The following is a 27,302-nucleotide window of genomic DNA, read 5'->3' as shown; positions in this document are numbered from 1 at the left end:
TTTGGTAATGTATTGCACTACTCAATGCTGTCATGCTGAGTTATTTTGGTTACATAGTGTTGCTATATAAAAGGAGCAAAATATTAGGATGTAAAGAAGTAAAGACAGTAACATGAGTACGTGTGTTAGTAGGACACCTGCATGGGTCACATCGCATCATCCGGCTCCAGTGTCGCACGACTTGAACGGTAACTAAATCTGACCTGATGTGCCAACTGGGGACTGTGATGCTGTGGAGGACCGCCACCATCATAACACCTGGCATGGATCCTCCCGCTGAGGGTTCACCACCATATCGTGCCCGCCTCTCCGCTGGAGGAAGAAGACAGGCTTGTTATTGGTTTGTGATTATATGCAGGCTGGTAATCAAGGCAGCCCTTTTGAGGACCCCTGGACACACCTTGTTTGGCCTCGGCAGGCTGAGTGATGTTTCATGAAGACAATAGCGGTGTACTCCTCCAGTCTGAAGATGACTTCCACTGTTACTGTGATACATTATTGGTAGTAAACACTTTAAGCATCATATATATGTATGCACAGCAGCTTGTGTGACACTTCTCTGGTTGGTGGTGAGATGCAACTAGAGCGGGAGCGCCATCAATCCCAAGCAGCGGTGATCTTAGGTGTCTCCTGTCACATCAAGACAGCTCAGAGCGATGCTGACTCTTTCCTGTCTGAGAAAAACACCCTTTTCAAACCTGATATGTAGACTTTAGTTATGTTTAAAGGCCAAAGACATTAGATTTTAGTTCCTGCAGATATTTAGCAATACATGTGATAGTGTGGCGTTTTTTTTAACTGCATCCACAATATTTTGTATACGGTGTACCTAATGTTGCGGCCAGCAGCCCCAGCGACACAACCAAACAGCTGTATTATATTAGGCGTACTTAAAGAAGTGTCCTTTGAGTGCATGTAATACATCAACATGCATATATATATATATATATATATATATATATATATATATATATATATATATATACACGTATATACGTATATATATGTATATATATATATATATATATATATATATATATATATATACGTATATATACAGTGAAGAAAATAAGTATTTGAACACCCTGCTATTTTGCTATTTCTCCCACTTAGAAATCATGGAGGGGTCTGAAATTTTCATCGTAGGTGCATGTCCACTGTGAGAGAGATAAACTAAAAAGAAAAATCCAGAAATCACAATGCATGATTTTTTAACAATTTATTTGTGTGATACAGCTGCAAATAAGTATTTGAACACCTGAGAAAATGAATGTTAATATTTGGTACAGTAGCCTTTGTTTGCTATTACAGAGGTCAAACGTTTCCTGTAGTTTTTCACCAGGTTTGCACACACTGCAGGAGGGATCTTGGCCCACTCCTCCACACAGATCTTCTCTAGATCAGTCAGGTTTCTGGGCTGTCGCTGAGAAACACGGAGTTTGAGCTCCCTCCAAAGATTTTCGATTGGGTTCAGGTCTGGAGACTGGCTGGGCCATGCTAGAACCTTGATATGCTTCTTACGGAGCCACTCCTTGGTTTTCCTGGCTGTGTGCTTCGGGTCGTTGTCGTGTTGGAAGACCCAGCCACGACCCATCTTCAATGCTCTGACAGAGGGAAGGAGGTTGTTCCCCAAAATCTCACAATACACGGCCCCAGTCATCCTCTCTTTAATGCAGTGCACTCGTCCTGTCCCATGTGCAGAAAAACACCCCCAAAGCATGATGCTACCACCCCCATGCTTCACAGTAGGGATGGTGTTCTTCGGATTGTACTCTTCATTCTTCTTCCTCCAAACACGCTTATTGGAATTATGACCAAAAAGTTCTATTTTGGTCTCATCTGACCATAAAACTTTCTCCCATGACTCCTCTGTATCATCCAAATGGTCATATGCAAACTTAAGACGGGCCTTGACATGTGCTGGTTTAAGCAGGGGAACCTTTCGTGCCATGCATGATTTCACATCATGACGTCTTAGTGTATTACCTACAGTAACCTTGGAAACGGTGGTCCCAGCTCTTTTCAGGTCATTGACCAAGTCCTGTCGTGTAGTTCTGGGCTGATTCCTCACCTTTCTTAGAATCATTGAGACCCCACGAGGTGATATCTTGCATGGGGCTCCACTCCGATTGAGATTGACCGTCATGTTTAGCTTCTTCCATTTTCTAATGATAGCTCCAACAGTGGACCTTTTTTCACCAAGCTGCTTGGTAATTGCTCCGTAGCCCTTTCCAGCCTTGTGGAGGTGTACAATTTTGTCTCTGGTGTCTTTGGACAGCTCTTTGGTCTTCGCCATGTTACAAGTTAAAGTCTTACTGATTGTATGGGGTGGACAGGTGTCTTTATGCAGCTAACGACCTCAAACAGGTGCATCTGATTCAGGATGATACATGGAGTGCAGGTGGACTTCTAATGGGCAGACTAACAGGTCTTTCAGGGTCAGAATTCTAGATGATACACAGGTGTTCAAATACTTATTTGCAGCTGTATCACACAAATAAATTGTTAAAAAATCATGCATTGTGATTTCTGGATTTTTCTTTTTAGTTTATCTCTCTCACAGTGGACATGCACCTACGATGAAAATTTCAGACCCCTCCATGATTTCTAAGTGGGAGAAATAGCAAAATAGCAGGGTGTTCAAATACTTATTTTCTTCACTGTATATATATATTACGAATGTTTAAGTAACGGTGCCATCAATATTCCTGTGCTTCCTCATAAGCCCATAAAGGCACCATAAATCAGACAATCGCCCTTTGACCCCGCGAGTCCTTCCGGAGAAGACAAGTATTCGCACTATGGCGAATGACGCAGGCGACGGCGGTCAAGGACGCTTTTTTCCCCTCCAATCCAATAAGAGCGAGCGATGCAAAATTGAATTAGCTGCTGTTTGTATCCACTTTATGTGGCGCACACGTTTGTTTGGCAGCGTGTGGATGCGTGATGTCGCCAGTGATGTGTTAAGGTCGTCTTTCTGTCCTTCTTCCTCCGCATCTTTTTGTCAGCGTTGTATGTGACGTCTCGTTGGAATGATTGATGCGCAGGTACCCCAGCGCCCACAAGCTTGAAGGGTGCTTGAACACACAGAAGGACACAAGTTTAGCCAACACACGCTTTTCTCCTTTTTTCTAATTTTTGCTAAATTAGCCACTTTTGGGATTGGATCTAAATTGGAAGAGTGTGGTGCAGCATCAGGTCAGGGAAACCACTATTTGAATCTCCCCCTCCTGGCCTTCTTGTACCCTTGGTTTGCTACCAGGGACACAAAAGCAGCATTTAGCTGCCTTTGATGCGATTAGCATAATGTCTTTTGGATGCTAATGCTAAATGGCTGAGAGTAGTCGCTGAAACCCACGCGATTTGTTTGCACGGGTGCTGGTCGACCTCTACCCCCCATGTCTTTTCTTTGCTTTGTGACCAGCGCCCGTCTCGCTTCGGCTCCGTGGCTGTCATTCACCGTCTCTGTGAGGGTCAGGAGGCGGAACCCCATCTTCCTTCTGTTGCATTCGTCACCACGGCAACACTCCGCCCTATTCCACGTCGCTCTTTGAGTGGGCTCATTGGGGCTGCACACAGACATAAAACAATACGAATGATATTGCTGATAATGATGAGTAACACCAGCATTCCTACATATTTCCCCACTGAGGGACGAATAAAGGCATATCTGAATCTTAATTATGGCATTATGGTACGTTCATTGATCCATATGGATGCCAGAACATCAACGAGTCAAACTATGATGCAACTAGAATGCCTTTTTACATTAATAGTGTGCGTGGTTTTGGTTAGTTGGTTCACCCATAAACTAAGTAATCACTTACAAGTAAACTCGGTCGACTTTTTCTTCGCCGTTTGTCCAAATTGTAGTCCACTTGCATCTGGGCCATACAGTAGCTGACAGTTTGCTGACATTTTATGTCATCCTGAAGTATCCTAATAACATCCAATCACTCCATCAAACCTTTCTACTTATGTTTGCGGAATATTGTTCTCTTTTTTTTATAATTGAACTGAAAATTATGAGATAAAAACCCATAATTATGAGATAAAAACCCATAATTATGAGATAAGACAGTCATAACTAGGAGATAAAAACTCAAGATTGTGAGATATAAAGTCAAAATTATGCCGCCTTCTTCACTGGAGCCTTCCTCACATGCAGTCGCGTGCGTCATGGCTATGCTGGAGCCTATCCAAGCTGACTGTACACCCTGGACTGGTGGCCAGCCAATCACAGGGCACATATAGACAAACAACCATTCACACTCACATTCATACCTATGGACAATTTGGAGTCGCTAATTAACCTAGCATGTTTTTGGAATGTGGGAGGAAACCGGAGTACCCGGAGAAAACCCACGCATGCACGGGGAGAACACGGAAACTCCACACAGAGATTCCTAAACGGAGAATCAAACCCAGGTTTTCCTGATCTCCTGACTGTGTGGCCAACATGCTAACCCACTCGTTAGCGGTCCTATCCAAACTTGACGACTGACTGCTATTCTGGTTTTCTAATTGTAATTCATCTTTCTGAGAAATAGCCGTAGCTTGTCACTGACGCACACTTCATGCGCCATCTTTACAATCCATCTGCCCGCAATCATCTCCCCCACTGTCTTCCTGCGTCATATTTTGAAGCAGTGAGCCACTGACCCACGAGTGTCAGCAATCGATGCAACGGGAGTAAGAACAGATTGGGTGCGTCTGTGCTCGTGAGGGTGCCAATAATGGGATGATGAAGGCGTTAAATGAAAACCATAAATCAGAGCGACGGCATATGCCGCCTGATGTTCGCTCGCACCTGCCCAGCGCTAAGGACCCCGTCGATAGCGGCGATTGACTGACGTTGTTTAAAAAGCACCACAGATGGGCATGAATAGGTAGAAAATAACAGTTTGCGTTGATGCTTTTGTTGCTCATCTGCATCACTGAATGTGTAATTTGCAGAGCAAAACAGGCCGTCATTTCCCTTTGGTTCTAATTAAGCCCGCACATTCTGTGCCTCAAGTGCTGCGATGTTAAAAGGTGACATTGTGAGCCCTGAGTGTGACATTTCTGACACAGCCCGGCGACTGATGTCGTCTCGCTGTCGAGTTGAACCCTCGTCTCTCATTAGTCAACTCTAGAAGATCCAAAAAGCCAATTAGCCGCCATATTAATGTACTGTAAAACGTCTAAGACAGTGATGGCATCCGTTTAAAAGGTGCACGGGAAGAACATAAGTGGATCTTCTCACAGTGTGGTCATTGTCATGTCGCGGTTTTTGCCAGAGGGGTTTTTTTTTTTTGCTTGAGGCGTTTTGAAAGGGGGTTGCTGGGAAATGAGTATTAGAGCTGAGCGGGGGAACTTAATTAAAGCACCATTCCCACTGCTAACAAGTACAATATTAAACAAATGATTTAGATGAACACAAATGGGGGCGCCAATTCTTATAAACATAATAATGCCTAGTTGTGATTAACACCATGAGAGAGGTGTGATTATAGTGTTGTTTATTTGGCCAACGGTATCTAGCTATGCAAATGCAACTAAAAAATAATAGAAGGTTTTTGACACTCAAAATACACAAAATACATCCATTCAGTAAATCATATCCTTTCCATCATGTGACCACAAAGGTCCAGAATGTTCCCCCACATGCCCTCAAAATACAAAATATAATTGCGGATGGAGTTTAAATCCCAATTAAATAAGACTGTGTGACATTAATAGGTGATGCCCCAAGTGGTGGAGTCAAATGTTAATTTGCTTGTTGAATATTTTAGCCTATAGTCAGCTGCTACCCATAACCCCCATTGTCACACAAGATGTCTTATATCCCAGTGGGGACGCACAGACACACACACACACTATAAAACTCTCCACCACACCCTGCCTTTGTTTCACCATTTGGCTTTAACTTCTGCTTTCCTACGTGACCCCCTGCAGAGGTCAACACATAAATGCCAAGCCGACACCCGCTCCCTACCCCCTTTTCATTCTTTGACCCCATTTAAGTGCTGCTCATACTTCATATGCATGGTAACCACTCTTTTCCAGGTTCCAGCTAAAAAAAAATACATACATTTTGGATGTTGTTGTGGACCGGGGGGACTGATGGACTCTTAACGGGTTTAAGGGTGCTGGATGCTGCTTGGGGTCAAATATAAGACGTAAGAGTGTGTTTAGATGGAGTGGTCACTGGATATAATTGACCATGCAGGCCATACGGCTTGTGGCTCGTGCTGACGTGGTCGCCCACGGAGGCAGATGTGGAGCCGCACCGCAACAACAACAAGAAAAGCTCATTAATCTCTGTCAAGGAGGATGTGTGTGTGTGTGTGTGTTTATGTGTGTATGCAATACAGTCTGCCAGGTGGTTTTGCGTCAACACGTTTGTCTGATTCTCCTTGTGTGTTATGTGCAGTGTGCATGAATGCCTTTTCCTCATGTATATTAATCACAGACAAATATTCACATTCATTATAAAAACAGTGTAGAAGGTAACACTATCATAAACATAAATGCTAAATGAACTGTGTAGGATTATTGAGAATTGAGAATGATTGAGAGATGTTGTCGCTGGTCAGAAATGCAATGAATTGAGGAGTATATTGAACTGAGTTGGCCCCAGGACTCACCATCGCCACTCAATGTCAAGTGGTGACACAAATTGCAGGAATCTTCTATTATCTTATATTTTAAAGGGGACCTATAGTGCTAATTTTTGGCCCTTTGTATTGAGTTGTGGACTTCTATAGAGCAGCTACACACAATAAACAGCACACAAAGCTTTCGAGTCCTTCCAGAATCTGCACCTAATTCAGCAGTATTTCTTTGGATTTTGTGCTTCCTGTGAAAACGATCTAATGGGTAATGTATGCCAACCACGGCCCGCCTCCAGGCACACCCACTCCACTGTGGTTGGTCACACTCACAAGTGCTAAGGACTTCCAGTTTGTGCTGCTAGCTAGGAACCCAACTTTTTAGGAGTTGACATCCATCTTGGAAAAAAATGGTATGAGCTATTCACTCCAGTCAAATGCAGTGTGTGTGTGTGTGTGTGTGTTTGTGTGTGATTGTGTAGGTGTTTGGCGAAGTCGCCCCCACCCCCACCACCACACACACACAAACACCAAAGGATGACTAAACCCAACCTACACTTGCCTTCTCAAAAGTAGTAAATCGACAAATGCAGCATTGAATCATCCTCCCCCCTTCCCCCTTGGTGCCCACCCGTCCCGCACACAACTTGTGTGTTCATCTGCAGGAAGAGTCAAGTTTGTCCTATTGAGAAAATGAAGTGAAGGCGTGGGAGGAAACACAAAAAAACGTGTTTGCCCACATTTTGTCTAATGACTCGGAGGAGGTCTTCGTGATCGGCCTTGAATGGATGACATTCATCTCTGCAGTGAAAGTGAGGATAATATAATGCTAGTATGGCAACCGTGCACACTAAGCAATGATTACTTTCACAAACACAAGTACACCAACAGTACACCAACTTCCCAAAGGGACAATACTACATAAATAAATGTTGCATACATTTTAGCCTGGTCAGCGTTACAATCCACCGAAAATGCCATGAATCGTTACCTAAATTAACTAAACCCAAGTGAGTTGGATGACCAGATTTTGGGGGTCAATGTTAATAATGGGGCGGCACGGCGGTCGAGTGGTTAGCGCGCAGACCTCACAGCTGGGAGACCAGGGTTCAATTCCTGTGTGGAGTTTGCATGTTCTCCCCGTGCATGCGTGGGTTTAATCCGGGTACTCCGGTTTCCTCCCACATTCCAAAAACATGCTAGGTTAATTAGCGACTCCAAATTGTCCATAGGTATGAATGTGAGTGTGAATGGTTGTTTGTCTATATGTGCCCTGCGATTGGCTAGCCACCAGTCCAGGGTGTACCCCGCCTCTCGCCCGAAGACAGCTGGGATAGGCTCCAGCACCCCCGCGACCCTTGTGAGGAAAAGCGGTAGAAAATGAATGAATGAATGTTAATAATGTTAAAAGTTCCTATTATTTATTCACGGAATTGCGGTTCACTATGATAACTCCCACAATGACACTTCCTGTCATTGAGAAGGCCTTGTTCTGTTCTTATACAGGTTGGATGAGAGCCCTGAAAAATGTTCTCACAAATGCTCTTCTGGAAGAATGAGCAATCATAAATGGGACTCAAAATCTTACTAGGAAAGCAGAAGCCGCACAGACAGGCCAACTTTGTATTAAATATTAAATTTAAGTGTCGTTCTGTCTGCTTTTATGATGCCTTTTCTCCAAAAGGATGCTTCTTTTTCTCCGTATTCCTGGCTGCTCCACAAACACACAGTGGAGTCATCCCTCACTCAGTGCAACGTATCTGTCCAATGCAGACCCAGTTAAGTTGAGTTCACTGTCTGAGCAGCTTAGCCATCAGTGACCACCAGTGGCAACACTGGCTTAGACATTATGTAAGACTACGTCATGGAGCGGCGGAGAAGTGGACTTTTAAACTCACCCACAGCTGGGTGGCTCCATGAGCATCTTTTTCAGAGATAATTGGAGAATGTTCAGCCAGCGATGGTGTCCTCAAGGAACCCCTTTGGGCACTGACTGTTTAGGGTGACTCACCAGTGAAGTCATTCAAGCTGAGAAGACACGACTACAATAAAAGGTCATGGAATATTTATATTATATATTATTATATTTTTTTGCATGTGAGCTGGACTATTTTCCCCTTTCAAGTGCAAGAACGCACTCAAGTCATCCTTATAAATAAGATATTTTTTTTGTCATTTAGATGGATTGTAGTTCGGAATGTACAAGTATGGCACCTAGAACAAAAATGAAATGGGAGAGAGACAAAAATTTTGGGGGCAACAATTAAATGCAAAGGAGTGTAGCATGCACGAGTTCCACACCAACAACAAACATTTTCCAGCGCATACAGAGGTAGATAAAGTTGCTGGACGCTGAATGGAGCTAGCATTTGAAGTATCATGATTTGCCATTGACAAGTTTGGACACACTTCCTGATTAAATGGCACGAGGAAGTGCGTTAGTGTACATCCGGAGGTTGCCTACAGCCACAGTTGTTAATGTTTTGCTATGTATTTTACCTACAGACCACAGCAGTTATTTGTGATTATAGACTATGAAGCCGGTGACTGCAGCAGGCGGATTGATGCGTGTTTCCTGCAAAAAAGACCAATATTTAGATGGATAAAAAAAAATTCTAACCAAAAATGTTGAATTGAAGAATAATTAACTTGTTTTTACACTTGTAGGATAGTTAAGAATGCCAGCATGCGACTTGACATTTGTCTGTCACTGAGAATTTGCGCTGTAAAACGGAAAAGACAATTTACAATAATACTAAAAATACACAAAAATAACCCTCCAGCAATTGAGAGTATTTGCTACAGGTACATAGTAAGTAAAAAAAGAAACATAATGTCCTTTTACAGCATTAGGTGACATCCAAGTGAAGCAAATTAGGTCACAGCCAGCCATAAGATACACAACACAGTAGTACAGAGAAACAGCATCCGCCGTAGGAAGGACATAATCCCTTCTCAAAGACTGCAGCAGCAGCTTTGCATTTTATCTTTCACCCCCTCCCTTCTACTTTCTCATTGATTCTTTTCCATGAACCCACTTTCACCCCCTGCCTGCCTTCACACAAAGAAAACGCTCAACATCAGTGTTCCTGGAACCATTTTTGGTTCTCATCAGATGATTTTCCCCCCAGCAAGAGTGTTAAATGGTGCTATGGTCCGTTCCTTATGGGTCGTCGCCATCATTCACCTTCCCTGAAAACAACGTCAGACAAGTGGTGTTAAGACGAAGCGACTATTAGAGCGTAGGCGTCTATGTAAAGACTTGCCAAAGGTTCCGCGTCTATATATAGAAGCCGAGGTCACCCTCACTCTTTTGCACTGTGGCGTTCACCTGACAAGAAGAGGGCGGGATAAAGATGGATTACATGAGTGATGTCATGAATCTACACGGGAGGAAAATGTCATCCTGTGCTGAGGTGTGCGTCACAGCGGCTTCGAGGGCAAGCTGGATGAAAGTGAAGAGGAATTACACCTCAGTGAGAAGAAAATTGGACTAATCGAAATTTAATTAAACCAAATCTGGCATGATCTCATTCCAGCACTTTTGGCGCTGAGTGCAGCTAAATAAGCACTGCTGTGTTGTTGTTGTTGTTAGGAACCAGATTCCTTTGCCAAGGATGGACAACTCTCCAGAGAGGAATACTCATATTTACTCTCAGGCTCTCATTTGCAGCTCTGTATCGCTATTGCGTCATTCCACTATTCACCCCCCCCCCCTCACTTTCGCAAAGTGTATCGGGGGAGTTTAAACAACGATTTCCTGCCTCCTTTTTTACTGCAGGCTACTGATGCAACTTCCCATTTATGTGGCACCTCCATGCATAAAGAATGATGACAGCATGATTAGAATGGGAGAGGATGCTGCAGCGCTAGATAGCATTCACTATGTCGCACACTTTTTGTTATTAATTGTGAATGTAAATCCAAGTCATCCATCCCAGACACTCAAAATTCAGTTTTTAGCCCTAACTAACAACAACTTCCCAACAAAAGACCCCCTTGACAACATTAGCATCCTTCCTTTCTCTGTCTTCGGATGGAACTCGATGTGGACTTCTCGTACATCCTGGCCATGCAGATACATAGCAGTTGCACTTCATATAAAATCTACAATCAGTGTGTCAAGAACATGCAGGGGCACTCAATTTCACAGACTGATACAGTACAGGGCAAACATATGGGCAATAACCGTGACAATGTAAGAAAACAGGAAACATTTTGGTGTAAAATTTCATAGAAAACCATAACTGGGCCCAAACTACCATTTCACCCAAATATAGGACAAACCTGAATGTAACACCATTTTTTGTAGATGTTAGATTACAGCTCCACACTAAATTTCATCCACATTTGTGCCTGATGCTAGTAACAAATCTAACAAAAAAACACGGTAATAATGCGGTAGAAAAATAATGGAAATGACATGTAAAGTCACCAAAAAACAGTTATTTTGTTCACATGAAGTAACTGAGAATTGAAAGCTACTTTGTGTGTCCTACAGTCAACAGACTCTCTGTAGAAAAGGTAAATAAATGAATACATTCATTCATTCATTCATTTTCAACCATTCACACTCACATTCATACCTATGGACAATTTGGAGTCGCCAATTAACCTAGCATGTTTTTGGAATGTGGGAAGAAATCAGAGTACCCGGAGAAAACCCACGCATGCACGGGGAGAACATGCAAACTCCACACAGAGATGGCCGAGGGTGGAATTGAACCCTAGTCTATTAGCTGTGAGGTCTGCGCGCTAACCACTCGACCGCCGTGCAGCCCTAAATGAATACATATATGATAAAAATTTACCACCAGCTTGGGAGATCGTGACTGGACTCAGAACAAGGTTTATGGACCAACTGGTGTATAAACCCACCACTGGGATTTTGCTCTTTAATGGAGGTAAAAAGAATTATACCTCTGGGAACAAGATGATATATGCTATATATGTGGTGGTGGTGGTGCTGTAAATCCCACGTTCCCTCCAGGAAATGTGACATCGGGGGGGCCATTTGCGTGCTGATTGGCAAGCATGCTCAACTTGATAATTATTCCGTGTTGACTTGGCACTCCATCTGCGCATTTGAAGCCTTTACTATCGGATAATGATCACCTAATGAGCAGGTATGCATGGTGTGTGTGACGTGTGTGAGGTCATGATGCCACTCATGTCATCTGCTGTGTTTCAGTCACTGTGTGAGAAGACACACACACATACACACACACACACGGCGCAAAGTCAGTCATCTCCTTAAGTCTATGTAAGCACCTGTGCACTACAGTAGGCGCAGACAGGAATAGAGCTAATAAGGGGCTTACACACACATTTTCAATGGAGCTAAGCCTGAATGAACGCTTCAGGATTTAGTACCATCATGTTGTGTCCAAGTAATCCAAAGGCAATAAAACAGCTTTCACACAATTTAATTCTATTACAGTGTTGTCGTCTGCACAAAAGAGACTAAATTGTTGTATGACCCGTCTCGGCGAGGACAGCTCTTACATAAGGGGACATTATCAGGCCACATGAGCTGCTTGGTGACTCGGCTATTTGGGGAAAAAAAAAGGGCTGAGCATGACTCAGCAGAAGCGGGCTCTGCCGTGTCAGTGCCGTGGTTATTTTGGAATGACACTTGGCACTGCGAAGTCAGTACGTATGTGTTGATTGGCATATATTCACAGGTACAAACGCTGCTTGTTTATATAGACCTATTATAGCACAACATCATTTATAGCTACCCTGCTCTGCAAAACAGACTTATCTAATGATGTTCGAACAGTAATATGCATCTCTAGACAGGGGTGTCCAAAGTGCGGCCCGGGGACCATTTAAGGCTCACGGCTGTTTTTTGTTTGGCCCTCGGCACACTCTCAAATACTGGAAAAGAATACATTTTGAATATTCAGAACAAAATGTGTCTCTTAGTTCTCTCAGCTCTCTTAGTTTCCTTCTTTGCCTCTGTTCTGGTTTCCATGCCCTTATTTTGTTAACCACTTCCTTTGTTGTTCTCTTCCGTTTTCCTTACCCCTGCTCTTTTCACACACCTGCTTCTAATTTCATTATCCCTATTTAATTCAGCTGCGTGCTCTTTCTGTTGTGGTTTCATTGTGAATTGTCTTTGCTTTGTAGTGGTTGTTGTGTTTTCCTGCTGCTGCCATTTTTTGCATTAAACTACCTTTTATTTGCACTTTTGGTCCTGCTCTCTGCATCCTGGGGTCGTATCGCAACACCGCCAAGCGCAACCGTGACAGAATGAAACCACCCAAACGACGACCTCGCGGAGAGCGACTTTTGGACCTGGCAGATCCTGAAGGCAATGGAAGCGGAGTGCACAAGATTCACTCCGGAGGAACTGGAGGACATGGTGTGGGGGCCGGATGGTACGCTCGTACCCATGGCGTGGGTTTATCCGGGCCCCGTGGACGACACACCGGCCTGGCCGCGACAACGACGTACGTCTCGGCCGCCTCCAGCCAGGGCTCCACGGCGTCGAAAGGTGAAGCCGCTCATTTCCTCCTCGCCATGCCAAGCCAGGGCGCAACCCTCAGCCTACGCCGACACTGAGAGCTGGCCCATCTCGCAGCTGCCGATGACTCCCACGTCACAACTGCCCGCCGAGCCCCAGCTGCCCACCTCTTCGGAATCCCCGTTGCCTCCCATGCAACACAAAGAGGACCGCGGCGCACGTTCCCCTCCTGTGCCCAAGCCACGCAGCCTCAAGGGTTCCCAAACCCCGGCTCCCGTGCCAAGCTGCGTGACGGCCCAGATTCCTCCTGTGCCCAAGCCACGCAGCCTAAAGGGTTCCCAAACCCCGGCTCCCGTGCCAAGCTGCGTGTCGGCCCAGATTCCTCCTGTGCCCAAACCGCGCAGCCTCAAGGGTTCCCAAACCCTGGCTCCCGTGCCCAGCTGCGTGACGGCCCAGATTCCTCCTGTGCCCAAACCGCGCAGCCCCAAGGGTTCCCAAACCCTGGCTCCCGTGCCAAGCAGCATAACAGCCCGGATTCCTCCTGTGCCCAAACCCCGCCTGAGGTCCCTTGTAGACCTGGTCCGGGCAGCTGAGCAGGCGGAACTAAAGACCCTCCTCCAGGTCCCCCTCCTCCCTTCCTCGGTTCCACGTCCAGCGGCATACGGCATCTGGAATCCGCCTTCAGAAGGGAGGGCTAGTGCGACCAGCAGTGCGTCGGAGGACGCACATCACACCCTGTCCGAGGAGTGTGGGGATGATGCCCTCAGCTGGTCGCCTGAGGAGGAACAGCCCGCCGGACCGCCAGCGCAACCGGTTCTGCCAGCTGACCGGGATGTGCTGTCCGGTAGGTTCTCTCTCGTCCAAGACTCACTTTGCTGTTCCTCTGCTCCACAGTCCAGCCAAGACCGAGGGTCCATTCCTCATGTTCCGGTGCCACCTCTTCCACGGCGGGACGCCACGCCACCGCCGCCGCCTCCTCCGGTGCCACCTCTTCCACGGCGGGACGCCACGCCACCGCCGCTGCCTCCTCCGGTGCCACCTCTTCCACGGCGGGACGCCACGCCACCACCGCCACCTCCTCCGGCGCCACCTCTTCCACGGCGGGCTGGCCTCCCCTGCCAGGCCCACCACCCTGGCCGCCCCCCAGAGGGGTCCATCCATGGCTTCTGCTGGGCCTGCCGTCATGGGCGTCCTCCAGAGGAGCCCGGTTCCCTTCGGGCTGCTCACCCTTCAGGCCGCCCCCCTGCGTGGCCCTGCCACCCTGGCCGACCTCCGGAGATCTCCGGCCAGCAACCCACCTCCGGTCCCCCCGCCTCCCATCCCTCTTTGCCTGTGGAACTTTTGGGACGTCTGGGATCCGTCCTTGAGGGGGGGGTACTGTCACGAGCGGGCTTCACCCCCTCGTGACAGCTCTCTTAGTTTCCTTCTTTGCCTCTGTTCTGGTTTCCATGCCCTTATTTTGTTAACCACTTCCTTTGTTGTTCTCTTCCGTTTTCCTTACCCCTGCTCTTTTCACACACCTGCTTCTAATTTCATTATCCCTATTTAGTTCAGCTGCGTGCTCTTTCTGTTGTGGTTTCATTGGGAATTGTCTTTGCTTTGTAGTGGTTGTTGTGTTTTCCTGCTGCTGCCATTTTTTGCATTAAACTACCTTTTATTTGCACTTTTGGTCCTGCTCTCTGCATCCTGGGGTCGTATCGCAACACCGCCAAGCGCAACCGTGACAAAAATGCCCGTCACCAATAACACAAAACTAAGATGCAGGCTGGGTTTTCTTAAAAAAAAAACATCTCAGCATATCTACATGGGTTGGTATGGTGTGGACAAACACATAATACACCAACCAGTACAGTTCCAGTGCACTATTACGGGATCCCTGAGACTAAACTTGTTGAAAAATAGTATAATCACAGTATAATGCCTGTGAGGACAGGCCCTGTCCAACATCAGTGACCTTCGACTGTACTTCCTGTTGGCTGAATGATGGTCAGATGTCCCGGTAATGCTAAATAATGTATTCGTACAGAGGACAATCACCTTTGTTTTAATGCACAATCTTGAGTCTACCACACACATCTCAGCGGTGCTGAGGCAAGCCGAAAAGAAAGGTGAAAATGGCGGTGTCCGGGGGGGTGCTGAGACAGTGTCGAACGCTATCAAATTACCATGCGACACATTTCTTGAATTAGCATACATCGGCTCAAACAGCCAGACTCCTGAGTGATTACGCAGCCAGACGCATGTGTTCACTTTTAACCCGGTTTCACACCTCATTAGCATAGCATTACCATAGTCCCGCTACTAGCCACTTGCAACGTAGTCAATTTGGTCGATGCCGCACTCTGGGGGAGTCTTACTAGAAAATCTATTTCTTTCTCTATGAATGAACTTCAAAGATGTAAGCTGTGGAGTAGTGGTTCTCAAACTTTTTACAGTTTACATCAGGGGGCTCAAACTCAATTTACTTGGGGGGCCACTGGAGCTAGGCTCTGGGTGAGACTGGGCCGCATCAGGTTTTCCAAAAAAAAAAACCAAAAAAACGCATTTATTAAAACCAAAAAAATTTCGCTTTGGTTCCAATTTTCTACAAGAAAAGCTCTGATAAAACATTCCACTATTCTCAAATATCTTACTTTTTATTTTTCTACACAAAATAAGATGAAAAATAAATAAACAAATCAAGAATAAAGAAAATCAATCAGTAATAAATAAATAAATGTAATAATAATAAAACGGCAAATAATAAAAACTTAAGAAACCACATATAGTTGGTGGGTAGACAAATTATTTTTTTCAGATTAAAATTAACAAAGCATTATTAGAGCCCTGTAGACATGATAGTCACAGCCCTGTAGACAACTATAGTCACATTTATACTTTTTTTATTTACAACATATTGCGCAACTGCAGGGTCTCGAGACACATGCTAACTCGCAAACTAGAGAGCTAGCGACCTAAACGGTAGCCTTCAAGTTATTTCCTTTAAACTTAAATAGCCAAAAACTTACCACTTCCACACGGATAGGGAGGATAGCTATTAACAGTTATTTAACCTTTAACATGAACATTAATCAAACGTAATAATTTTTTCTGGGTACATGATACCATACAGCATCCATATCAAACTTGCGCGGGCCGCACTAACATTAAACTTTCATATCAAGGCGGGGGCCTCAAACTAGTGTCCTGCGGGCCACATTTGGCCCGCGGGCTGCGTGTTTGAGACCCCTGGTTTACATAAACACTAGATCCTCACTCTGAATCCAATTCAAACTTCCCTGGATCATTTCACATCATCCAATTAAGTTGACCAACAGAAACACCATTATGCATGTTGGACACAAAAAGGCACCTGAAGACTTCATAAATGAAGGCTTGAAAAAATGAAGAAAAAAAGAGTCACAAAATAGACCCCGTGAAGTCAGTTTTTCGGAAGGGGGGGGGGCATTTTGTGTTCTCTGAACAGAGGCTCATTATATCACACTTTGAAAAATAAAACAACAATTAGTCGCTATCATACCACATTAGAGGTCATATATCTCGGTGGTAAACATCTGAGTCTGACCACCAGGAGCAAATGCATGCCACTCTCTGCTCGTTGAGTTTTAATCACACATGCATGCACACCCCAGTCTCAAACAAAGCGGCACATGAACGCACGCCTCTGTGCTGAGGCGGTGACGTAACAAGAATACTGACTCATTCATTACTCATCTGCTGCACATGCACATGGAACAAGTGAGCTGGGGAGGTGGATTAGTTCTGTCGTCTTTACTACTGCACATAGAATAGCGTTATCTCTACTTTTGTGGGTTCCAGTGGTTGGTGCATGGATCCAAAACAAATTCTTCATTTGGTGACATTTTTTTATTTCAACACAGAAGCGGCTTTCAAGTAGAAGTTTGGGCCGCTTTTGCTCGTGTCTACCGGTGGATCATGACAGCATGAAATTGTGTTGGGAAATCCTCTGATGCGCTGTGTGTTGTGGAGGACAGCACGACCTTGGGGGCTGATTTGCCTGGGGGCGGGGGTGATGCTAGTAGCGACAATGAAAGCAGGACAGACACCGTCAGCGTGGAAGCTGAGGGCATTGTGGGGATGTTTAGTTCCAAAACTTGAAGAGGATGACTTTTACTTCCTAGGAGGAGGATGAGGACAGCGATGAACGACTCTTCCTGTTTTACTTGCCATTTCACATTAACTGTTTGGTATATTTCTATGTACTAAATATTCCAGGGCTGAACAGCGGCCGACTGGTTAGCATGCAGCCCTCATAGCTAGGAGACCCCCGCGACCCTTGTGAGAATAAGCGGCAGAAAATGAATGAATGAATGAATGAATGAATATTCCATGTTCCAATATGGACACCTGCGACTTGGTGTGGTTCTCTTACTAAAGTTAGTGAGTGCACCCTATAGTAACCCAAGCATTACCTGCATTGTTATTATATGACCCTTCTAAACCTATATATGTATATATATATATATATATATATATATATATATATATATATATATATATATATCAGAGTTTATATTTCATAGCTTGCACTGGACACAGCCCCAAGTTTATTTCCGAGCATGAGTCAAACCTCTGTGGAAATCAAGGGAGAGTGTAGTAACAAATGACATCCGCCCTTGCCGCACTCCGTGATGGATTCGCACACTGAAAACATATCAACAATTTAAGATGCTTTGCCGCAGCACCCACGAGTACATCCCCTTTTGGTTTCTTTCCAATGACACCGACCTTGGAAAGACATGGCTGTAGTGCCCATTCGCCGTGCAGACATAACTAAAGGAAGATGAAATGCATCAATTTGTTGTACTCAGCAGCACCACTCTGCTGACCTCCAAGCAAAACTAAACAACTCTTCTCATCTGCTTTGTTTGCTTTCATTTCCCCACTGAGGTACACTCGAAGTAGTACAGCAAAGAAAAGAAAGGTTAATAAAAGATCTCTATCTCGCCAAGCTGTTGACATCGCAGGTGACCTTTTGGGATAAGCGTGCCATGAAAAGAAATCATTATTGTACTTTTACAACCAGTCTTTGTACTTTGTACATCTTTGTACTTTGCACAGTGAGCGGCAGTACAACAACCTCAGCACCCACTGATGCCAACACAACTTCAACAAGTTGCACCAACAGCTGTCTTTCACACTTTCTGACCAATCCATATCCAATTGTGAGGCTGCGCCTTTTCACAACTCGCTTCCTTGTAATTGGCTCCAAATTGCATTGTGTTTGACTCAGAATGTTCTTCGAAAAAGACAACAAAATTCATGTCATAGCTGAGTGAACGGTACAAATCCATGGCAACTCAATTAGTCTCATAAAATCCTGTTCTCTAATGGAGATTTAATCACATTACACTTATTGCATTGGTCACCGAAAGACCCTTTTTAGGCCCAGTGGGTGATACCTGAGCATGATAACTCAAACATTTGCAAATGGGGTGTCCTGTACAACCATCCCTTTGTGTGATGCATTTGAGGAGACTGGGAAATAAAAACTTGGAGCTTTTCGGGCAAAAACGGAACAGAGAATCATTGCAAGTTCATATTTCTTTATCAATTTGTTTTTTTTTTTTAAACCTAATGCTTCATAAATAGTGAGAGTTCGTCCAATGAGTGCACAATTCACACTGATTAACAATTAACAACAACATTAATGACAGATACAGTATTCTACAAGTCACTCCGAGCATTTTAGCAGCCATTTTTATTTTTCAATAGACAATGCTATCAAAATGACTTGGATGTACTTTAGAGTAATTAGTGTACAGTTTGTTTAGCAGTCCTACTAAATTAAAACGATTCAAACACGCCACCATTATTGCCTGAGTAGCAAGATAACTGTATGGTAGCGGTGCTAGCTTCATTGTCATGGGACGCATGAGCGCTGCGGTTCAGTGAGAGGAAACATGAATTCCAACGTGTTGTGTGACATTGTGAAGCACCACCCTGGGGAAACTGGACTGCATGGTTGTTTTCCTACGTGATGAGGAGCCTAAACGCACCTCCAAGATGACGATGAAGTACCTGAGCACTGATTTTTGGCATCATTATTCGGGACACCTCCATCACTGTGGGATGCAGAGGAGCCACCACACCATATGTTCCATTGCACGCGCTAGGGATTCTCTCAGCATCCAGATAAGCATTCTGTTGTTGCCATGACGACCCAGCCTGGCGAGAAGGCAGCAGGCATCAAGAGAATATGTGGGGGGGAGAGAAGGAGCAATGAGGTGTCAGGATGGCGTTACGGCTTACCGCTGACTTCTGACCACCGGGGCCAGTGAGGATGCGGATATAGCGAGGGTAATCGTGACTCGACGGGTAATCTCACGATTTGGTTGTTTCAACCTCACTAAGGAGCTAACATAGCGGAAGGCGTGAGCTTCTAAACACACACATGCGGTATACACAAGGCATTGCCTAATTACATCATAAAATGCAGACAATGGCAATATTAATGTAGCTAATTATAAAAAAAACATGCTGATTCCCCAACTTGCTTTTGTGTGGCCCCTCCCGCTGTACTTGGGTATCTGGGTCAGGCTGAGAGGCAGACAGTGAAAGAGGAGCGTGACTCACAAGAGTTTTGGCTGTTTGAACATGGACGTAACTGGTTAGAAGAGTGCGTACAAATCCTATAGACATTAAGCTGTAAAGGTAGATGTACACAACATAGACCGGGGGTGCCCATCACCCTATACTAGCTGCGTACACTAAATGTCCCATCGTTAGGCTCGTGTATACATTGCTGATGAAGAAGCCTATATAGTACGGATTTCCCTCCGTGTTTCATTGCACGGGCCACACAAGAGACTATCTTCTGTCTGCTCTCTCCTCTCCCGTTTGATCTCGCCCTCCTTTTGCGTCTCTCCGCCCGCTCCACTGTATCCCTGTGAGTCATCCGAATCAAAGACCATTCTCTGTGCACCCCCCCCCCCCACTACTGCCTCCCTCCTTGTTGCATTATTGATCAGAGCAGTCAAAGCAGACTCGACCTTGTGACGACAGCACACACACACACACACACACACACAGAGTGGCTCCATCATCCTCGCTCCTCCACCTCCTCTTCTTCTTCCCAGTGGTGATTTCTGTTAGATAAGACCATTAGGCGAGCTTGGGAAGAAGGGGAAGCGCAGTAAAAGGGCTGTCATGCAATGTGAGGTCATCCCATCATTCCACATGTACGCGGGTGGATGTATTTGGAGTGGCCTTCACGGTTTGTAAGTCAACATGAGCCCTTGAGTTGTGAGTGAGAGTAACAATACACCCATGTTCCCCTGCCGTCATAAAATGCTAAACGTTAGGAAGGGAAGGATGGGACTAACTGGCAACATCATTAGGTACACCTGCATACTGAAGGAGAACCAATGCACATTTTTACCAAGCCAAAGACAATCCTATCCTTGTTATGTGTGAAAATAAACATCAGAGACACTTCTAAACACAGCGAGGCTGCATTTCAGTTTTATGCTGCCAAAATCTGGAACGGTCTTCCAGAAAATGTGTCACAATTCCCAACTTTGGCAATGTTTTTATTGTGTGACAAATCAGGACTATGCTGAATTGAAACCTGGAGAAAGAGAAGTTTTGGTTCTGGTTTTATGATTTTTTTTAGTGCTTTAACACAGTAAAATAACACAGATGGGGCGAGGAGGGGGTGTCATCTTCAAGAAGCTAGGCTATTATGCCCCATCTACTCACATCACCCCCTCCCCATCAGTTCTTTTTCATCTCTCACCTTATGCCTTAATTATGTTTTCGGATTTTTTTTTTCCACTCCAGGCTTTGATTACCAGGATCACCCCCCCGCACCTCCGCCTCCCGCCGCCATTTTCACCCCTCCTTACATCTTCAGGTGCATCACAAGTGAAGTGTAGGACAAAGAAAAGCCCCTCACCCACCTTTATTTTTCTTTTCCTTCTCTGTGGGCGGCTGAAGGCTGCCAGTCTGGAAAGCTTCAGCTCTCTCTCTCTCTCTCACACACACACACACACACACACAGATACAGTATATGTATATGTTACAACACACACCCACACACCGCCCCAGGGGACGGTGAGGCATCAGACTGTCCCACTGTGGAAGCGATCTGCTCACCAAGGTGAGGGGGCTTCTGTCTGTATCTCATCATGCTGCCCACTCATCTGAAAGGGGGTGAAATTGTGGTTACTGTGGGCCCGGTTGCCATTTTTGTTAGTGTAGTGACCCCCCCCCCCCCCCCCCCACCACCACTACCACCTCTTTTGTCTTAATTAATAATTAACATGCATTCTCATTTGAACCAGGTCCAACAGGAAAGGAGGATGTATTAAAGGCTTGAGTGTGTCTTATAACGGCAGATGTGACGCATCCTGATCCAAACAACAATGATTAGGAGCTTCTCGTTCTCTTCAGGCACCTTGGAGGTTGTTTTGATGCTCAATACAAAAGTCTGACTATTTGTATGGAATTTACAGGATTATTTTTTCTTATTCAATAAAACTCCACGAGGAGACTTTCATATTTGCCTACACTCTCTACTCTTAAGACTGATTTGGTCCCATTTTACCACATATTGAGGATAATTTACTGTAATCCAGACATATAATGTTTTCCCAAGGATATATATATATACGTATATATATTACCTAATATTACATATCTTGTGTGTTTCATTTTGCTCTGTTTTTCCCATTTTCTTTCCCCATAATTTTATCTCTACAGCGTACCGTGGGTCAATGACAAACAGACTGTGGGCCACAAATGGACCCCGGGCTGCACTTTGGACACCACTTTCTTATTACTAAAAAAGGGGCACGAGGAAATGTGGAATGCGAACAAAATAAGAAAAAAATATACAAAATGTTACATTTTTAGTTTGGGCTGAAGATTTGATGTGGTAAATAAAATATTTATGTATAATCAATTTTATTACATGTTTTACGGGGTCTTTCCCCCCATTAAATAGTGCTTTTAGTGTGATTTGCAAAAGTGTTATGCATAAATCTTATGCAGTAATGATACATAGTTTAATAATATACATACAGTGATACCGATATGTGTAAGATGACATATCTCCTTTGGTGGAATAAACACATGTGTTGTATACTAGTGGTGGGCAAAACCGTTCATTTCAGTGAACCGGATCATTCCGGTTCATCCAGTAAAAAGATCCGTTCATTTTGGTCAATTGGTCGTTAGCCTGTGATCGCCCCCTGTGCATAGACCCGGTCAGCCCATTCACAGTTCATTCATTCTATGTTCACGTTCGTTCCGACTGAACAGCGCAACAACACGTGATGACTAACCCCACCCATCCACAGAGCGAGGCGTGACAATAGGATAATGGAGACAAGCACTCAGATAGTCCCATCCTGCATAAGGAACAGTAAACTGACTCTCCAGCCAATCAAAAAAAAGCATTTGCAACTGAACTGACTGAACGGGTATTTTAGGTGCGGTGACCTCGTTCATAGCATTCACAAAAAAAGAACTAGTTCTTTTGACCCGTTTGTTCATGACCGACACACCACTCTTGTATACAGCATACCGATATCGACCGATATCTCATTTTTATACCGATATCGGACATCCCTAATTATAATACAGCCATCCTTCCATATTTATATTTAATATAATTCAATATGTATGCCTTCATTTAGACAAGGATTGACTACTGTGAAGTATATCTAAGTTTCATTTCTATAGCATAGCCGCTTGAGAAGATATTCCAGACTGTAAGTTGCTCTTGAAATGTGCGAGTGTACTCAGCATTAACCATTAAATCATACAAACAATTCCCCTTCACATATTCTTGTGCACGGGCAAGGGGATTCTTAGTGACAAGCTGTTTCCAATCACAGACCCACCCTCGGCTGTACAATTAGCGTTGTCGAGGAGTTTGAACTTTTTTTGTGGCGTGCTCCAATCACATCCCCATTATGGTTGACTGATGGCCACTTTCTTATTATACCTCCTTAATGATGGAGAAACATCAATCACAGGGCTTAAACGATGTGAACAATGCTAAAATCATCCATTGTTTTTCCTCCCGTCGTTCTCAAATCAACATGTTTTTCCACCAGCTCCCACCGTCATTATGGTGGGTTTTGTTCAAGCCCCACTTAGAATGTCGCTGGCTGATTACAACCTCTCTGTTTCCATAGTGATGCTAAGAAATCTATTGTGGCTCATAAATGGAGCAAAAGAGGGATGAGAGCGAGTACGGCACTCCAGTTGGAAGCTGCCCTCTTCTCCTAAATGCTCACTCCAGCCCTCATCAGCGGAACACTCCACAATCCTTGGCTTAATTACTACAACCTTTTCCATTAGCTTACCAAACAGGTCTTCAAATGACATGTGTGTACTTTTCTATAATACCTCTCATCCCATCAATGCAGGGATTCTGGTGATTGCATTATTCTAGTGTTGCTCTTACTGCCGTATTGTCGAATGTCTGCCTGTTTGTACATTCACGGCTATTTCCTGCAAAATACATCTTCTGGTAGAATGGCAATATTTAGATTAAATGTGATGTTTTTTAGCCTCATGTTGTGTTTTATACTATTTACTCTGGCAATCTCATTAAAACTCCTGGGGCTCTCATTATCCTGCGACAGTGTTGTAATAAGATGCAATAAGTGCTCCATAATGAGGGTTCTGTTGCAAAAATTGTTTCCAAATAATTAAAAGTGCTTCATTCATTAACTTTCATCGGCATGCACTTTATTATTCTATAACGTAAAGCCACGGTCTTCTCGAATGACAAATCATGAACCCACATTTAGCTCCGCTTTGTCCTTTTGTTTTGTGGTAGCAGCTCGTCAATGTCATTTACGACTAAAAGACTGACACACTGATGTCATTTTTAACCTATCAGAGGTTTCTGTACAGGCTGGTTTATCTGGCACCGCATCACAATAAATCACCCAGCTGACTTCTAGAGGGGAGAGGCGGGACACACCATGGAATGGTCACCAGCCAATCACAGGGCAGATACAGTATAGACAAACAAGCGTTCATAACTATATGGACAATTTAGACCAAGGGTCTCAAACTCAATTGACCTGGGGGCCACCAGAGCTAGGTTCTGGGTGAAGCCGGGCCGCATCAGGTTTTCAAAAAGAACCCAAAACGCATTTATTAAAAACTGGAAAAAAAATCAATTAAAAAAAAAACATCTTCAATGCTTTTGCGTCTGCTATACCCTACACTTTTTCAGTACTTTGGTTCCGGTTTTCCACACCAAAATATCTGATAAAACATTCCACTGTTCTCAAATATCTTTTATTTTTCTATACACAAAATAAGATAAAAAAATAAACAAATTAAGAATAAAGATAATAAATCAATCAATCAGTAATAAATAAGTAAAATAATAATAAAACAGCAAATAAGAAAAACGTAAGAAACCAGATTCAAATGTACAGTATTAACAGTTATTTAACCTTTAACATGAACATTAATGAAACTTAATAATTTAGTTAGCATCGTACTCAGTTCCATCTGGGAGCAGCGTCGTAACTTTAACAACATGTTTGATGAGATGCTTTATCTTGACGTGTATTTTCCCTTTTATTCCAAATCATTTCCTGCATTTATTTGTACCTAGCGTCATAAGCCTTTAGCTTCATTGCTAATCCAAAGCAAAACAGGGCGGGGTAACAGGGTAGGGTAACAGTATGGGCGGGGCAAAATCATGTTAATTGTGTCCGGTGTGCACACAGCTTTTAACTGTCATTTCAACATTAAACTTTGGTATCAAGGTGGGGGCCTCAAACTAGCGGGCCGTGGGTTTGAGACCCCTGATTTAGACTGTCTAATCAACCCAGTGGTTCCCAAACATTTTTTGTTTTAGCAGCGCCAATCTCCATAAGGTGTGTTGGGGGGAGTGGGGATCAAGATTTAAAAAAAAAACACAACAAAAAGGTGGAAGTAGTCACAGCCATGGGAGAATGCGCTGCGGGAAATACACTTGGTGTTTGATAACCCGCTGTAAATGATGATGATGATGAAGTCTGGTGACGTCATAATGCAACTGCCACTGTAATGTATGCTTCTATTTGAGTACAATATCAGGATTTATTTTTATGCATGGGAAAAATAAACCAAATAATACTGAAAAAATAAAATAGAATAGATGAGGTAGCCACTATATATTACAAGAATGAGAACACAAATCGTTAAAGTGAAATTTAGTGAAACTGTACACTGTACTTTATTTGGTGCTACCTCCTCCTTTCATGACTAAAAGCATGACTACATGGGCTGCTGAGTCACAGCATCATGACTTTTTATCTGTTTTTTTTTGTGCCAGGGCTGCAGACAGGACATCCAGGCAATTGGGTCACTAATGAAGTCATGCCGTGTCAGGTTGCAGTGGGGGGAGATGATGTCACCACATTTGGGAACAGCTGGAGAAAGCCGAGTGGGGAAATGACTTGGTGTTGCTTCAGTACAGCGACATGTTCATTATTGATGTTATTCTTACTATTAAAGTACATTATCAAGGGTGGGGGAGGGGTTGGTTGACATATGGTGATTTCTCAGCTGGACATTTTGAATGGAGAGGACAACCAGTGTGCACCATGCACCATGATAAGGAACCTCCATCTGCATTGCACACTGTCATTGAAGGGGTTTTGGTGGTGGTGGTGGTGGTGTGGGGGGGGGGGGGGGGGGGGGCACGTAAAGGTCATGCATTGTTTGTGTGCTTTACTTTGCATGGCTGAGCTCATCATCACACGCCTTCGGGTAGGGAACGGCTGCCGAAGCAGACTGGAGCAAAATAACGCTTGAGAAATGTCTTTGCTTTGAGAGAAATAATGTAAAAACAAAGGAAAAGAAGAGCAGGAATAAAACAAAAGGCATTCAAAATGGGACTCTACCTTTTGCACCTGCCGAGGGGCAGATCAAACCCGCTCTGAAACAAACAACATATCCACTTACTCGCCTCTGCGCTTGTGTTTTTGTTTTTCGGCAGGTTCTGATGATCCGCCTCTCCCTGGGCGCCTGTGTCGTCCTCTAGTGATTAATTCTGACACGCAGCAGTCTGTGGCCCAGATGGATGAGCAGCACTCTGCTTTTTTTTTATGAACCCCCCCCTACGGTGGTCTTTTTTGCACGTCTGTTGTTGTGTGTGTGGGCGGCTGAGCATCTGTGCATTTCATATTTACACTAGGTGGCCAAAACTATTGGGACACCCCGCCATTATCCCTATAGGAAAAGATCCCAATGTTGTTTTATGGGGTTAAAGTCAATGCAGTGAGGCTCTTCCGCACCAAACTCATCCAACTACAATTTTTTTTCATAAATAAGATCCAACATGCATTTCTGTGCATTGGTGATGGGCTTTATGGACTATTTCATATGACCAGTCACTTCTATGGTCAATCCGAGACGACAAATCCAGTAATCTTTTTTTTGCCGTTAATTGGTTCTATACCCAATCGTTATAAGTGAATTTCCATAAAGCAGGATTCCTTATTTATAAGTTGAATATCTTTTGTGGTTAAAGCATAAAGCATTTCGGACCCTGTGAAATAACACCCCTAATGTCACTACTACAGGAAGTAGATGGCATCCATTTTCTATGCAGCGGGCATGCTAAAGCCTATCCCAACTGTCTTTGGGTGAGAGGCGGGGTACACCCTGGACGGGTCCCCAGCCAATCACAGGGCACATATAGACAAACATATATGTATTGTAAATGCCTCTCTAATGAATACATCAAAATGAATGACCTCTCTGCCACCATCAATCCCAACCGAGTAACGGTAATAACTAAAGTTTTTGTTTATGCATTATGCCTGACACTCCAAATTAGGCTGTATTTTCGGTGCTGTGGCTCCTGTGTGTTTATGTCTTTTGAGCTTCATTAAACAGGAAGTTGGCTTCATAATTAATTTCCTGTCTTAATGTGAGCAAGATGGATGAGGACGATTAGGAGGGAGAGAAACAAATGCCTCCATTCTTTGTAAAATCACTTGCATCGACCGATAAAAGCATTTTCCATATGAAATGAATCCTCAGTGAGGTACCAGGGAGCATTTTACATTGAAAAATAGACATGCCATTTCAGCGTTTAGTGAATGTGACGCCATATGCTGCCTGATTTGCATTCATTTATATATCATACTCTATAGAAAGTCACCGTGAGCAGTACCTTTCCATTTGCCATCCGTCTATCCATCTCCACGGGACATCTGGAGCTGAGCTGGCCCTCCCGCGGCGCTCACCCT

The 27,302-nt window shown here is 44.2% G+C and overlaps 1 long non-coding RNA gene across 1 annotated transcript; it reads right to left on the bottom strand.

The window, feature by feature from the left end:
* Nucleotides 1-430: 430 nt before the first annotated feature.
* LOC144899522 (uncharacterized) lies at nt 431-27,302 on the bottom strand. The gene is made up of 3 exons (XR_013627695.1): nt 27,227-27,302; nt 3,461-3,569; nt 431-670 (listed from the first exon to the last, which is right to left on the bottom strand). It is a non-coding gene; the product is annotated as an uncharacterized LOC144899522 (long non-coding RNA).

Source organism: Doryrhamphus excisus, linkage group LG7, assembly GCF_037039965.1.
Source record: "Doryrhamphus excisus strain RoL-2023G ecotype Guam linkage group LG7, RoL_Dexc_Guam_v1.1, whole genome shotgun sequence".
NCBI classification, from domain to species: domain Eukaryota; kingdom Metazoa; phylum Chordata; class Actinopteri; order Syngnathiformes; family Syngnathidae; genus Doryrhamphus; species Doryrhamphus excisus.
This window is presented reverse-complemented; position numbering and strand designations above follow the sequence as displayed.